General features: G+C 37.8%; 1 pseudogene; it reads right to left on the bottom strand.

Annotated features, from left to right (window-relative positions):
• Positions 1-15,473: 15,473 nt before the first annotated feature.
• LOC102399035 lies at positions 15,474-16,426 on the bottom strand (annotated as a pseudogene).
• Positions 16,427-16,861: the final 435 nt, after the last annotated feature.

Genomic DNA, 16,861 nt, shown 5'->3' with positions numbered 1-16,861 from the left:
AATTTTCTAAGTCTCTTTTTTGACTAAGCACTGAGAGTCTAAGTGATATCAATGTATCATACATAATTTTATATGATCTTAAATAGTCTCATGATGACAAATTCTAATTTTTATTTGGGGTTATAGGGTTAAATATAATTATTTTTGTTGGCTTAGTGATATTTTTATTTCTTTCTAAAATTTTTAAAACTTGAAATACATGGATTAATATTGTTTCAAGTCTGTAACAAAATAATTCAGTTATGTGTATGTGTGTGTATTCTTTTTCAGATTATTTTCCAAATTAGGTTATGATAAGATATTGAATATATTTCCCCATGTTTATAGTAGGTCCTTGTTACTTATCTGTTTTGTATGTAGTATCAGCTAACTGGGTATCTATTAACCTCAGGCTTCTCTGGTTACTCAGTGGTGAAGAATTTTCCTGACAATGCAAGAGGCACAGTTTCTATCACTGGGTCGAGAAGATCCCCTAGAAAAGGAAATGGCAACTCACTCCAGTATTATTGCCAGGGAAATCCTACAGACAGAGGAGCCTGGGGGGCTATATAGTCTATGGGGTTGCAAAAGAGTGAGACACAACTTAGTAACTAAACAAAAACAACAGTCAATTAGTCTCAAATTCTCAATTTATCCATCATCCTCCTTTCTTTTTTGGTAATGATAAGCTTGTTTTCTGTATCTGTGAGTCTATTTTGTAAATAAATTCATTTTTATCATTTTTTGTAGACTCCACAAATTGATGGTATCATCTATTTGTCTTTCTCTAATTTATTTCACTTAGTATAATTATTTCTAGGTCCAACCATGTTACTGCAAATGACATTGTTTTATCCTTTTTATAGTTGAGTAACACTACAGTGTATATGTATTCCACATCTTCTTTATTCATTCATCTGTCAGTGGACACTTAGGTTGCTTCCCTGTCTTGCCTATTGCAAATATTGCTGTTATGAACATTGGGGTGCATGTATCTTTTTGAATTAGCATTTTCTCTGTATATATGCCCAGGAGGAGATTTCAGTATTCTAGGGCAACTCCATTATTAGTTTTTTAAAGAACTTCCATACTGGTTTCCATTGTGGTTGTACCAATCTGCATCTTCACAAACAATGTAGGAGAGTTCACTTTTCTCCACACCTTCTCCAGCATTTATTATTTGTAGACATATTGATGATGGCCATTCTGATCAGTGTGAGGTGGTACTTCATTGTAAATATAACTTAAAAATTAAATTTGTATATTGATGAGTATTCAAAATTATGTACATGTAATATACAAATGGATGTGAAGAGTTGTATATAAAGAAGGCTTAGCACTGAAGACTTGATGCTTTTGAACTGTGGTATTAGAGAAGACTCTTGAGAGTCTCTTGGACTGCAAGGAGATCAAACCAGTCAATCCTAAAGGCAATTAATCCTGAATATTCATTGGAAGGACTGATGCTGAAGCTGAAGCTCCAATACTTTGGCACCTGATGAGAAGAGCCAACTCATTAGGAAAGGCCCTGATGCGGGGAAAGATTGACGGCAGAAGGAGAAGGGGATGACCATGGATGAGATGGTTGGATGGCAATACTGACTCAATGGATGGCATTACTCAATAGTGTGCTGCAGTCCATGGGGTCGCAAACAGTTGAACACGACTGAGCAACTGAACAACAACAACTGATATAACAACAACAATATGCAAATGTAATTACTTTACTAGATTTTTAGCTAATTTATTATTAGCCTCTGTGTAATGCTGAATTGTGTCCCTTCAAAACTCTAATGCTGAAGGCCTAGCCCCCCATCCCCTACTCCCACACATACCTCAGAATGCATCTATATTTGAAGATATGACCTTTAAAAGGTGGTTAAATTGAAACAAGGCTGTTATTGTAGGCCCTTATACAATCTGATTTGTGTCATTATAAGAACAGAAAACTTGAATGCACATAGTGAGAAGGTGACACTCTAGAAGCCAAGCAGAGGCCTCAGAAGACTTTAAACCTGCTAACATCCTAATGTTGGACTTCTAGCTTCCAAAACTATGACCTGATACATTTCTGTTGTTTAAGCCACCCAGTCCCTGATGTTTTGTTATGGCAGCATTAGCAAAGTAGTATGAACTCTTTTTTAACATAACTAAATGGAATAGAAATAATTACATATTCTCTAAATGTGTGGCTGTGTTTTAAATGTATGGATATGTTTCTGTATGCAGATATGTGTGTGTGTGTAATGTGAACATCTATATACAGATATAAAATATCTGCAGAAATATATCCTGACTAGAAGTAGAGTGGATGAGTTCCAGTCAAGAAAAAAAATATCAGAGTTTAGTGGCATGTTGTTAGTCTTCAGATGCTGACATCTTTTTTTTTTTGGTAAATTCACAAGAAGAGAAAAGGTGTTTCAGTGAAACTACTAGCTGTTGCTGTTGTTGTTCAGTTGCCCAGTAGTGTCTGACTCTTGTGACCCCATGGACTGCTGCACACCAGGCTCCCCTGTGCTTCAGTATCTCCTGAGCTTGCTCAAACTCATGTCCATCGAGTCAGTGATGCCATCCAACCATCTCATCCTCTGTCGTTCCCTTCTCCTCCTGCCTTCAATCTTTCCCAGCATCAGGGTCTTTTCTAATGAGTCTACTCTTTGCATTAGGTGGCCAAAGTATTAGAGCTTCAGCTTCAGCATCAGCCCTTCCAATGAATATTCAAATACTATTAGTACTCTGTTTAATCCTGTTATTCCAGACACCTGGTATAAATACAATGGTATAAATGAACTCATTAGCACTTAGAGAAAATAAAAAGACATGAAATCTGTGCTATAGATGTTACAATAATGAAAGCCTATTAAATGGGTGTAAAATATTGAAATACATGAAATATTTTATTATATAAACCACAATATACAAAGAATTAAAATGTATACTTAGAAATTTTCATAGCATTTGTAATCCCTCTCTGGACCAGATAGCTAAATGTACAAAACTTATCTGTTTTTTGTCATGGAATCATTGATATCTGTAGATTTTTTTAATGGCTTGGACTCAAGTTGAGGACTGCCCATTGGTAAAGAAGAAAGAGATAGAAGATGCACTGGGATTAATTTTAGGACATGTTAGCAAATTATAACAAAGATTTATCTAGTTTGTCCAAAGAGCAACAACCTCAGGTAGTTAGATTGGAGTCAATGGACTGATCAATAAGTATCTGATAATAATACTTGAAAGCAATGATTTATGACTATTGGATCAATAATAGAAAGGTGAAAGAATGGAGGTATCAGAAGTATATATAAATAAAAGCTAACACAGTGATGAGGCTTAAGGTAGTTATTACTTCCAACTTGTCATATTCACTCATCTGCCTTCCTTCAAAGATTAGACTTTCACTGTCTTCACAAGGTCAGAGAGAATCTGATCTATGGATGAGGAAGTAGAACTTAACTAAGCCCCTAAAACTCTATTTCTATATGGAGCCTTCCTAAAGTAAAGTTTGCATTCCTTTAAAATTTTCTATTATCTGGCCTTGGATTTATTATCCCCAGTAAGTACTTTTCTGAAACTGACTTCACCAGATATCTTTAAGCCTATGATTATAACTTCACTTTGTGAAGACCTCTTAAGTCTTCTGATACCATTATAGGTATCCCTATAATGTATAGGTATCACTATAAAATCACCTGATTTTAATCAACTTCCATAGTACACATACTAGATAATGGTGGATTGCTCGTTATTTTATTGCCTATGACTTGTCGTTCACTTGCTAAGTCATATCCGATTCTTTGAGACCCCATGGGCTGCAGTACACCATGCTTTCCTGTCCTTCACTATATCCTGAAATTTGCTCAAACTCGTCCATTGAGTCAGTGATGCCATCCAACCATCTCATCCTCTGACGTCCCCTTCTCCTCCTGCCCCCAATCTTTCCCAGCATATGGGTTTTTCCAATGAGCTAGCTCTTCACATCTAGTGGTGAAAGTATTAGACCTTCAGCTTCAGCGTCAGTTCTTCCAATGAATATCAGTATTAATTTCCTTTAGGATTGACTGGTTTGATCTCCTTGCTGTCCAAGGGACTCTCAAGAATCTTCTCCAGCATCACAATTTGAAAGCATCAACTTTTTGATGCTTACCCTTCTTTATTGTCCAAGTCTTACATCTGTACATGACTCTGGGGGAAAAAAACCCATAACTTTGACCATATAGACCATGGTCGGCAAAATAATTTCTCTGTTTTTAATATACTGTCTAGGTTTGTCATAACTTTTCTTCCAAGAAGCAAGAATCTGTTAATTTCATGGCTGCAGTCACTATCCATTGTGATTTTGGAGCCCAAGAAAATAAAATCTGTCAGTTTCCAGTTTTTCCTCATCTACTTGCCATGAATTGACGGGACCAAATGCCCGATCTTAGTTTTTTGGATACTGAGTTTTAAGCCAAATTTTTCCTATGACTAGTATTTCATAGTTGGTTATTTTAAACATTATTTTAATACATATTTAATACATTTAATATTAGGATGGTGTTACCATTATTTATTTCTCTTTAAATACAATAAAAAGAGGAAATTGGAAGTCAAGGCTAATGGTTTCTTCCATATAAGAACGTGACCACTCTGTGCTTTGGAAGATGGACACTAAATATCTACATTATGAAGCTGTGACAATCAGATGAGAAAATAAAAACCAGCAACCAATTGCTAGTAATTTTTATTATCAAAGGCAAGGGAAGAAAGAGATCCTCTCAGGACTTTAATGAGCATTTGTTTAAGAGATGAAGGTAAAATGGTTTGATGAAGCTTGTTTGTCAAAAATCTTATCATACTGGGCTTTTTTCTGAAGAAAGAGCAGGTCAGTGAATATTTTCTCATACTCTTGTGATGTGATGAGGCTAAGATGTTAGGTTTAGAAAGACTGGTCTTTCGACAGTATAGAGGATCAATTGAGAATGGGACAAATGAGTTAGAGGACCATGGAGACAGTGTACATAGAGGCAGTGAAAAGATAGGATGAATATGGGAATTTCATGGTTACAGTATTGGATTTGAGGATCTTTCAGGCAATGGCACCCCACTCCAGGACTCTTGCCTGGAAAGTCCCATGGAAGGAGGAGCCTGGTAGGCTGCAGTCCATGGGGTTGCTAAGAGTCAGACACGACTGAGCAACTTCACTTTCACTTTTCACTTTCCTGCATTGGAGAAGGAAATGGCACCCCACTCCAGTGTTCTTGCCTGGAGAACCCCAGGGATGGGGGAGCCTTGTGGGCTGCCGTCTCTGGGGTCTCACAGAGTTGGACATGACTGAAGCAACTTAGCAGCAGCAGCAGCATGTATGGATAGTCATCAACAATGATTCTACTAGTATAAGTAAAGAACTCTGATGCAACCATTGATTGAATAAAAGGAGAAGCTTAAGGATGATGACTTCATAAAGGTAATGATGTAAGTTGGATGACTGGTTGACTGTGTTCATGATTAGACTTCCAGGTGAAGATAGATTGGTGAAGTCCAGGAGAGAAATCAGGAGTCAAGCTGTATATTAAAAAGACTTTGCTCAGAGATGGCAATTGAGCCCTAGGTGTGGATGATATGGTCTATGCAGAAGTTTGGGACAGATATCTATAAAATGATTGGCTTCATTTTTCTATAATTGGTCAGAGTTAAAGTAAAGGGAAAAGAACAGAACACTTGTGATTTGGAGTACAGAATTACAATTTGATTTTTGTCTGCACAAGCTGAGTGAACTTAGGCTATTTTTTAAACATACTAGTTTGATTTTCTCTTCTATGAAATACAGATAACTTATTTACTATACTTACAATAAAATTCTTTCTTGCTACTTCTGAAAGACCACCTGTCAGTCAACTTATTTTATTTTAGAGTGTAATTGATAAAAAATGTTGTGTTTTAACTTTAGAGCAAAGTGATTCAGTAATATGTTTATGTATCTATTAATCTTCAAATTCTTCTCCCATATAAGTTGTTAGTAATACTGAGCAGAGTTCCCTTGCTATAGAGTATATCTTTGCTAGTGATTCATTTCATATACAGCAGTGTGTACATGTCCACCACAAACCCCCTATCTATTCCTCCCCCTCCCTCCTTCTCCCTTGGTAATAGTAAGTTCATTCTCTAAGCCGGTAAGTCTGCTTCTGTTTTATAAGTTCATGTCTACTTTTCAGTTCAGTTCAGTTGCTCAGTCGTGTCCGACTCTTTGCAACCCCATGAACTGCAGATGGGAATACCAGAACACCTGATCTGCCTCTTGAGAAATTTGTATGCAGGTCAGGAAGCAACAGTTAGAACTGGACATGGAACAACAGACTGGTTCCAAATAGGAAAAGGAGTCCATCAAGGCTGTATATTGTCACCCTGTTTATTTAACTTATATGCAGAGTACATCATGAGAAACACTGGATTGGAAGAAACACAAGCTGGAATCAAGATTGCCAGGAGAAATATCAATAACCTCAGATATGCAGATGACACCACCCTTATGGCAGAAAATGAAGAGGAACTCAAAAGCCTCTTGATGAAGGTGAAAGTGGAGAGTGAAAAAGTTGGCTTAAAGCTCAACATTCGAAAACGAAGATCATGGCATCCGGTCCCACCACTTTATGGGAAATAGATGAGGAAACAGTGGAAACAGTGTCAGACTTTATTTTTTTGGGCTCCAGAATCACTACAGATGGTGACTGCAGCCATGAAATTAAAAGACGCTTACTCCTTGGAAGGAAAGTTATGACCAACCTAGATAGCATATTCAAAAGCAGAGACATTACTTTGCCAACAAAGTTTCATCTAGTTAAGGCTATGGTTTTTCCTGTGGTCATGTATGGATGTGAGAGTTGGACTGTGAAGAAGGATGAGCACCAAAGAATTGATGCTTTTGAACTCTGGTATTGGAGAAGACTCTTGAGAGTCCCTTGGACTGCAAGGAGATCCAACCAGTCCATTCTAAAGGAGATCAGCCCTGGGATTTCTTTGGAAGGAATGATGCTAAAGCTGAAACTCCAGTACTTTGGCCACCTCATGCGAAGAGTTGACTCATTGGAAAAGACTCTGATGTTGGGAGGGATTGGGGGCAGGAGGAGAAGGGGATAACAGAGGATGAGATGGCTGGATGGCATCACTGACTCGATGGACATGAGTCTGAGTGAACTCCGGGAGTTGGTGATGGACAGGGAGGCCTGGCGTGCTGCGATTCATGGGGTCACAAAGAGTCGGACACGACTGAGCGATTGATCTGATCTGATCTGATCTGAACTGCAGCACACCAGGCCTTCCTGTCCATCAGCAACTCCCAGAACCCACCCAAACCCATGCCCATTGTGTCTGTGATGCCATCCAACCATCACATCCTCTGTCATCCCCTTCTCCACCCACCTTCAATCTTTCCCAGCATGAGAGTTTTTTCAAATGAGTCAGCTTTCTGCATCAGGTGGCCAAAATATTAGAGTTTGAGCTTCAACATCAGTCCCTCCAATGAACACCCAGGGCTGATCTCCTTTAGGATGGACTGGTTGGATCTCTTTGCAGTCCAAGGGACTCGCAAGAGTCTTCTCCAACACCACAGTTCAAAAGCATCAATTCTTCTAGATTCTGCATAAAAGTGATATCATACAGTATTTGTCTTTCTCTGTCTGACTTTACTCAGTATGACAATCTATATGTCCATCCATGTTGCTGCACACGGCATTATTCCATTCTTTTCAATAGCTGAGTAATATTCCTTTCTGTATGTATATCACCTCTTTATCCACTCAGCCTTCAGTGAACACTTAGGTTGCTTCCATGTCTTGACTACATAGTCAGTTTTGATATTTATTCTGGCTAGATTCTAAATTCAGCTCGTTTGAATTTACTTGTGATTTCAATTAGATTGAGCAGCATCTGTTAATTTATTTCATGTCTAGTCCTTTCACTCTGGCAGCTCTTAGGAATATTAGCATAAAATACCCCCAAATCTTTCCTCCTCTCTTTGCTGTCTGTCTCTCTCCACTCTATCTCTGTCCTCTTTGTCTCTCTCTATTTACCTCTCTTTCTCAGCTTTACTCCATTGCCACCCATTCTAGAATATACTGAAATATTTGTTTAATATTTCATTAATTAAGTCAGCATCACCAACTTGATGGACATGAGTTTGAGCAAGCTCTGGGAGTTGGTACTGGACAGGGAAGCCCGGTGTGCTGCAGTCCATGGGGTTGCAAAGAGTCGGACACGACTAAGTGACTGAACTGAACTGATTTGTTTTCTGATGGGGAAAAGAGAAAGGAGGGGAGGATTAGATTTCTGCTTCTGACCAAGAAGAAACAGGGACTGTGTTTTGCCCTTCTACCTGAAGCAATAAAAATACAACAGAAATAAATGTGAAAAATACATTTTAAGATATTGTACATCAAACAACATAGGACAGTGATCCCTGAGACATGAGGAACAAATGAAGTGAACACTTTAATTTTCCCAACTTACTTCCCTGAGTGATGAATTTCCAGGTAATAAGATAGGGAGAGGGAACCCATCGGGAAAGGATTTGAGGATGGAATTGAGAGGCCAGGGAGAACAAGGCAGCTAGCTTTCAAGTCCAAATCCAGTGAGGAGGAAGCTACAGAAAAAAGAGCTAGAGCTCTAAAGGGACACCACTCTGCTTTCAGCTGAGTTCTGATCAGTGAAGGTGTATGAAGAAACTAAGCAGGACCTGGGAAAGGATCATCCAGGAGAACTGGAGGGAATGATTTTCAAGCTCACACAAGGCTGAGAATAAAATCAACACATTGCACACTATAAAATTCACCTTGTATAACCTAAATGGACACACCTTTTAGTTGTTAAAAATATTTTAATAAAAAAAAAAAAGAAAGTAGATTTTTAAAGCAGCAAACAGGACAGTGATAGAATTACTAGACATGACATTAAGAAGTTTCTGACTGTATTTAATGTAGTCAAGACGGCTGAGAAAAAATCATGTCATTTGAGACACAGAAAATTATATTTAGAGATATATATTTATAAATAAATATATTTATATTTATAAGTATAAAATTATATATTTAGAGATATTTTAAAAATACAAATTCTAAGATCTAGTAATGAAGTGTATCTAATATGAATCTATCCAGTATACTTTGGATGGAATTAAAGTAATTGGACCCTGCAGAAGGAAAGATTAGTGAACAAGGAATCAGAGAAATAGTAACACTTTAAAATAAAACAAAGAGAAAAGGAATGAAAACAAGTGAACAGACCATTAACTGTGTGAGACAGCTTTAAGTGATATGGTATACATATAACTGGAGTCCAAAAAAGAAAAAGCAGTAGTAAATACAAAATGCATTGAAATAAAATGTATTTTAAGTAAATACAAAATGCAAAACAAAAATAACATTTAAATAATGGATAGAAACTTTCTAAACTTGATGAAAACAATAAATACATAGACAAAAGAATCTCAGTATCCAAAATAATGAGAAATGGAAAGAAAACCACACCAAGGTGCATCTTAAACAAAATGCTTAAAAATCAGAAAAGAGATACCTTATACTCATAAGAGAGAGGTGTCTTCTCACTGCAAGCCTGAGATAATGAAGAAACCACAACATTAAAGTACCGAAAGAAAAAGGGTCACTATAGTAATCTATAATCTTGTAGAAAGAAAAGCAATGCCAAAGAATGTTCAAATACCACAAACTGCACACATTACCCAAGCTAGCAAAGTAATACTCAAAATTAGCCAAGCTAGGCTTCAACAGTCCATGAACTGAGAACTTCCAGATGATCAAGTTGGATTTAGAAAAGGTAGAGGAACCAGAGATCAAATTGCCAACAATCCAATGGATCATAGAAAAAGCAAGAGAATTCCAGAAAAAAACAAACAAACAAACATCTACTTCTGCTTTATTGACTATGCCAAAGCCTTTGACTGTGTGAATCACAACAAACTATGGAAAATTCTTAACAAGTTGGGAATACCAGACCACCTTACCTGCCTCCTGAGAAATCTGTATGCAGGTCAAGAAGGAACAGTTAGAACCAGATATGGAACTAAGACTGGTTCCAAATTGGGAAAGGAATACATCAAGGCTGTATATTCTCACCCTGCTTATTAAACTTAAATGAAGAGTACATCATGAGAAATGCTGGCTGGAGGAAGCACAAGCTGGAATCAAGATTGCCAGGAGAAATATCAATAACCTCAGATATGCAGGTGACACCACCATTATGGCATAAAATGAAGAGGAGCTAAAGAACCTCTTGATGAAAGTGAAAGAAGAGAGTGAAAGGCAGGCTTAAAACTCAACATTCAAAAAACTAAGACCATGGCAGGTAATCCCTTCACTTCATGACAAATAGATGGGGAAACAATGAGAATAGTGACAGACTTTACATTCTTGGGTTCCAAAATCACTGCAGATGGTGACTGTAGCCATGAAATTAAATACACTTGCTCCTTGGAAGAAAAGCAATGATCAATCTAGATAGCATATTAAAAAGCAGAGACATTACTTTCCCAACAATGGTCTGTCTAGTCAAAGCTTATGGATTTTCCTGTAGTCATGTATGGATGTGAAAGTTGGACCATGAGGAAAGCTGAGTGCTGAAGAATTGATGCTTTTGAAATGTGGTGTTGGAGAAGACTCTTGAGAGTTCCTTGGACAGCAGAGAGAACCAACCAGTCAATCCTAAATGAGATCAGTCCTGAATATTCACTGGATGGACTGATGCTGAAGCTGAAACTCCAATACACTGGCCAACTGACTTGGCACTTTTTCTTTGGAAAAGACCATGATGCCTGGAAAGACTGAAGGCAGGAGGAGAAGGGGACAACAGAGGATGAGATGACTGGATGGCATCTCCAACTCAATGGACATGGGTTTGGGTGGACTCTGGGAGTTGGTAATGGTCAGGGAAACCTGGCGTGCTGCAGTCCATTGGCTTGCAAAGAGTCGGACATGCACTGACTGAACTGAACTGATAGTATTCTATACCCAATGTACATAGATTTCAAAGTTAACATTTTTTCATTTATCATTCTTAGGCGTTCTCAGTGGTCACAAGCGGGGAATAAATGTGCTTTTATATGCACCTATGTACATGTAAATATACACACTTTTACAAATATTTGCATCCATATTTTGCTGTTGTTCAGTTGCTCTCTTTGCAACCCAATGGACTGTGGCCCACCAGGCTTTCCTGTGTTTCACTAACTCCAAGAGTTTGCTCAAATTCATGTCCATTGAGTTGAGGATGCCATCCAATCATCTCATCCTCTGCCACCCTCTTCTCCTCCTGCTCTGAATATTTCCCAGCATTAAGGTCTTTTCCAGTGAGTCGGTTCTTTGAATCAGGTGACCATAGTATTGGAGCTTCAGCTTCAGCATCAGTCCTTCCAATGAATAGTCAGAGTTGCTTTCCTTTAGGATTGACTGATTTGATCTCCTTGCTGTCCAAGGAACTCTCAAGAGTCTTCTTCAGCACCATAACTTAAAAGCATCAGTTCTTTGGTGCTCAGCCTTTTTATGGTCCAACTTTCACATCTGTATGTGACTACTGGAAAAACCATAGCTTTGACTATATGGCCTTCCTTGTCAAAGTGATGTCTCTGCTTTTTACTATGCGGTCTAGGAACTGACTGTGGCTTCGATCATGAACTCCTTATTGCCAAATTCAGACTGAAATTGAAGAAAATGGAGAAAACTACTAGACCATTCAGGTATGACCTAAATCAAATCCCTTATGACCCTACAGTGGAAGTGAGAAATAAATTTAAGGGCCTTGATCTGATAGACAGAGTGTCTAATGAACTATGGATGGAGGTTTGTGACATTGTACAGGAGACAGGAATCAAGACCATCCCCAAGAAAAAGAAATGCAAAAAAGCAAAATGGCTATCTAGGGAGGCCTTACAAATATCTGTGAAAGAAGGGAAGCAAAAAGCAAAGGAGAAAAGGAAAGACATACCCATTTGAATGCAGAGTTCCAAAGACTAGCAAGGAGAGGTAAGAAAGCCTTCCCCAGTGATCAATGCAAAGAAATAGAGGAAAACAACAGAATGGGAAAGACTAGAGATCTCTTCAAGAAAATTAGAGATACCAAGGGAACATTTCATGCAAAGATGAGGTCAAAAGGACAGAAATGGTAGGGACCTAACAGAAGCAGAAGATATTAAGAAGAGGTGGCAAGAATACACAGAAGAACTGTACAAAAAAGATCTTCACGACCCAGATAATCATGATGGTGTGATCATTCACCTAGAGCCAGACATCCTGGAATGTCAAGTGAAGTGGGCCTTAGGAAGCATCACTATGAACAAAGCTAGTGGAGGTGATGGAATTCAGGTTGAGCTATTTCAAATCCTGAAAGATGATGCTGTGAAAGTGCTGCACTCAATATGCCAGCAAATTTGGAAAACTCAGCAGTGGCCACAGGACTGGAAAATGTCGGTTTTCATTCCAATCCCAAAGAAAGGCAATGCCGAAGAATGCTCAAACTACCGCACAATTGCACTCATCTCACATGCTAGTGAAGTAATGCTTAAAATTCTCCAAGCCAGGCTTCAGCAATACGTGATTCGTGAACTTCCTGATGTTCAAGCTGGTTTTAGAATGCTGATAAACAGGGAGGCCTGGTGTGCTGTGATTCATGTGGTCGCAAAGAGTCGGATGACTGAGCAACTGAACTGAACTGAACTGAACAAACTGAACGTTTGTCATAGCTTTTCTTCCAAGGAACAATCGCCATTCAATTTCATGGCTCCAGTCATCATCGACAGTGATTTTGGAGCCCAAGAAATAAAGTTTCTCATTGTTTCCATTTCCCCCCCGTCTATTTGCCATGAAGTGATGGGACTGAATGCCATGATCTTAGTTTTTCGAATGTTGTGTTTTAAGCTAGTTTTGCACTCTCCTGTTTCATCCTCATCAAGAGGATCTCTAGTTCCTCTTTGCTTTCTGTCATTAGGCTGGTGTCATTTGCTTATCTGAGGTTATTCATATTTTTCCTGGCAATCTTGATTTCAGCTTGTGCTTCATCAAGCTCAGCATTTCTCATGATGTACTCTGCATAGTAATTCAATAAGCAAGGTGAAAGTATCCAACCTGATGTACATCTTTCCCAATTTGGAGCCAGTTGATTGTTCCATGTCCACTTCTAACTGTTCCTTCTTGACCTGCATACAGGTTCTCAAGAGGCAGGTAAGGCAGTCTGGTATTCCCACCTCTTTTAAGAATTTTCTACCATTTGGTGTTATCCACAAGGTCAAAGGCTTTAGCATAGTCCATAAAGCAGAAGTAGATGTTTTTTCTGGAATTCCCTTGCTTTTTCTATGATCCAATAGATGTTGGCAAATTGATCTCTGGTTCCTATGATGTTTCTAAATCAAGCTTTTACATCTAGAAGGTCTTGGTTCATGTACTGTTGAAGCCTAGCTTGAAGGATTTTGAGCATTATCTTGCTATTTAATATTATCTTGTTAACATGTGAAATGAGTGCAATTGTGTGGTAGTTTGAACATTTTGTGGTAGTTTGAACATTTGTGTAATCCATATTAATTTCTATATATATGCTTAGCCATATCTATATCTCTATTTTTCTGTATGTATATTGCTCTATGTATATACTGAAAGCAGTGAGTTCACACTATCTTCTTACCCAGTATCTCATGGTTTATTCTTGTTTTTCCTCTTTCTGTGTGTGTAACTCTCTGTCAGTGGTAAGCAGGCTCTCACTATACCTCTTATGTTTACTTATCTCTTGTGTCATGTCCTATATATAATTGAGCTCCCATTTCTTTTGATTCACTTTACCTCAATCTCTCCACAGTTCCCACATCCTTTTCTTCTTATAATATGATAATGATTACAAGTGGAATTTTAATTTTAATACTTGTCCTCATAGCCAATAAATTTTAATATACAAAACTGCAAACAAAATGCATGTGGTAAGTTTTCAGAAAATACATTTAAAAAAAAGTTATAGGTTATAAAAAAGAGATTAATTGTAGAAACATTGTCCTTAATTACTCCCACCTTTCAAATAACATGTACCTGAAAATTATAATGTTATATGGATGAAGGATGCATCCTTATTGCCTTATTTTTAATTTTTACTTCTTTTCTATTGAAATAGAGTTGATTTACAATATTGTATTTGTTTCAGTTATACAGCATGGTGATTTACTATTTTTACAGATTATACTCCATTTAAAGTATTAATAGACAATAATGGATATATTTCCTCTTCTGGAAAGGAAATCTTGTTGCTTATTTATACATAATAGTTTGTCTCTTCATTCCATACCTTGGCTCATCCTCCCCATTTCCCTCTCCTCACTGATGACCACTAGCTTGTTCTCTATATCTGTGACTCTGTTACTGTTTGTTAACATAAATTCATTAGTTCTATTTTTTAGATTTCACATAAAAGTAATAGCATAGAGTATTTGTCATTCTCTGACTCATTTCACTAAGTGTAATATATTCTAGGTATATCTATGTTGCTTTAGGTGGCAGAATTTCATTCTTTCTTTGTGGCTGAGTAATATTCTATTGGGGCTTCCCTGATGGTTCAATGGTAAAGATGCCCCTGCCAATTCAGGACACACAGATTCGATCTCTGGGTCAGGAAGATCCCCCGGAGAAGGAAATGGCAACCCACTCCAGTATTCTTGTCTGAGAAATCTTTTAGACAGAGAAGCTGGCCGGGGACAGTTTATGGGTTCCCCAAAATTTTGGACATAGCAAGTAAACAACAACGATATTCACACACATATATATACACAGACACATTACATCTTCTTTATCCATTCATCAGCTGATGGACACTTAGGTTGCTTCCATATCTCTGCAATTGTAAACAGTGCTTTCACTGTGGGTAACTTTGGAAGGATTTTTCAGAAGATAAAACATTTACATTTTCTTTAATTAGATGCCTGTGTTGTCACCATAGGAGAAATATGATAATGGGGATGAAGTGACATATACTATTGTCCCTAAGTGTGGAAGAACAGGATATATTTGGATAACTACATAGTGCATGCAGCATAGTGTTGCAGACTGAGTAGAAGAAACACAGCAAGGGAAAGAAGAAGGAATATATATATATATACTAGAAAAATGAGGTTGGGGCCGATCAAGTCCCTGAGTAAAGCAACAATGAGTAATAAAGAGAAAAAACATGAACTCAAGTAGTTCTCTCAAAAAGGGGAATGAGAAATACATATTTTTAATTGTGAAAAATTAAACCTGGATATTTCTGGAAAAGTTTAATTTCAATTTTTTTCTTGTTTCTGAAAGTTTGTTCTCACTTCATGGACTACATGTCCCTACATTTTTATGCTATTTTCATAAATAATGAAGTTAGATTATTACCGTGAAATTTCTTCCCAACTCTTAAATTCTGTGATTTTACGTATAGCCTTTATTTCCTTTGTTCTGCTTATACTGAAAACCTTGCCTCCAATATATGAGCTTATTTTGTGCGTAAATTCAAAGATGCAAATTTCTCATTCTTTCCTCCAGAACCAGTCTAGCTGTCAATTTTCTCATAGCGCCATGCACTTCTGTATTCCTCAGGCTATAGATGATAGGATTGAGCATCGGTGTGACGACTCCATAGGACAGGGCAATCAATTTATCAAAAGCAGCGTCTTTGGACTTTGGCTTCATATACATGAAGAGGATTGTCCCATAAAACACAGTCACCACCATTATGTGGGCTGAGCAGGTGGGAAAAGCCTTTTTTCTTCCTTCGGCTGAGTTGATTCTTAGGACAGTGGAAAGGATGAAAATGTAGGAGATACAAATCAACAGTAATGGAACAAATAAAAATAGTACATTGCCCAACATGATAGTAATCTCATTCAAGGATATATCTGTGCAAGCTAGCTTGACAAAAGCCAATATTTCACAAACAAAATGATTGATGACATTTTTTCCACAGAAGGGCAACTGCACTGCAAGAATTGTTCTGTCAATGAGTTGAGAAAGCCCAGTCCCCAGGAGAGAGCTGCCATCTGAATACAAAGCGCCTTGCTCATGATGCTGGGGTATCTCAGAGGGCTGCAGATGGCTATGGAACGGTCATATGCCATCACTGCTAGAAGCACACACTCTGTCGACCCCATAGTGTAAGAGACAGACATCTGAACAACGCACCTAGTGAAGGAGATAGTTTTTTTCTCGGATAGAAAGTGTATCAGCACTGAGGGGATAAAGGAGGATGTGTACCAAATGTCAAGGAAGGAAAGATTACAGAGGAAGAAGTACATAGGGGTGTGAAGGTGGGAATCCAGGAGAGTGAGGATGATCAAAGTGCTGTTCCCCAGGAGAATCACCAGGTACATCAACAAACACATCACAAAAAGGAGTTTTTCTGCTCTTGGATACTCAGAAAGTCCCTGTAGAATGAACTCAATGTCTGTCCAATTGGTCCTTTCCATTTCACATTTTCATACCTGGAGTAATCCAGAAGAGATGCGGGTTTAGGACTCTATACAGGATTATAATACGAAGTAAGAGAATATTGGAGAAAGGGCAACAGGTCAGTATTAGCTGGCTGGGTTTACAGTTGTGAGTTTAGATTTTCAAATTTTTCTTTTAGCTTATGTGTCAGGGAATAGACGAAAGACAATAATTATGTTGGTAGTTTATTAAAAATACAAACTTAATATTCCATTTCTGACATTATGATGCACAAATTCTGAGTCAGGGAAGAACTATTTACTTTTTACTTTCTTTTTTTTAAATTTTATTTTATTTTTAAACTTTACAATATTGTATTGGTTCTGCCATATATCGAAATGAATCCGCCACAGGCATACACGTGTTCCCCATCCTGAACCCTCCTCCCTCCTCCCTCCCCATACCATCCCTCT

Source organism: Bubalus bubalis, chromosome 3, assembly GCF_019923935.1.
Source record: "Bubalus bubalis isolate 160015118507 breed Murrah chromosome 3, NDDB_SH_1, whole genome shotgun sequence".
In the NCBI taxonomy this organism is placed as follows: domain Eukaryota; kingdom Metazoa; phylum Chordata; class Mammalia; order Artiodactyla; family Bovidae; genus Bubalus; species Bubalus bubalis.
The sequence above is the reverse complement of the archived record's forward strand: the minus strand, read 5'-3'. Positions and strand labels throughout refer to the sequence as shown.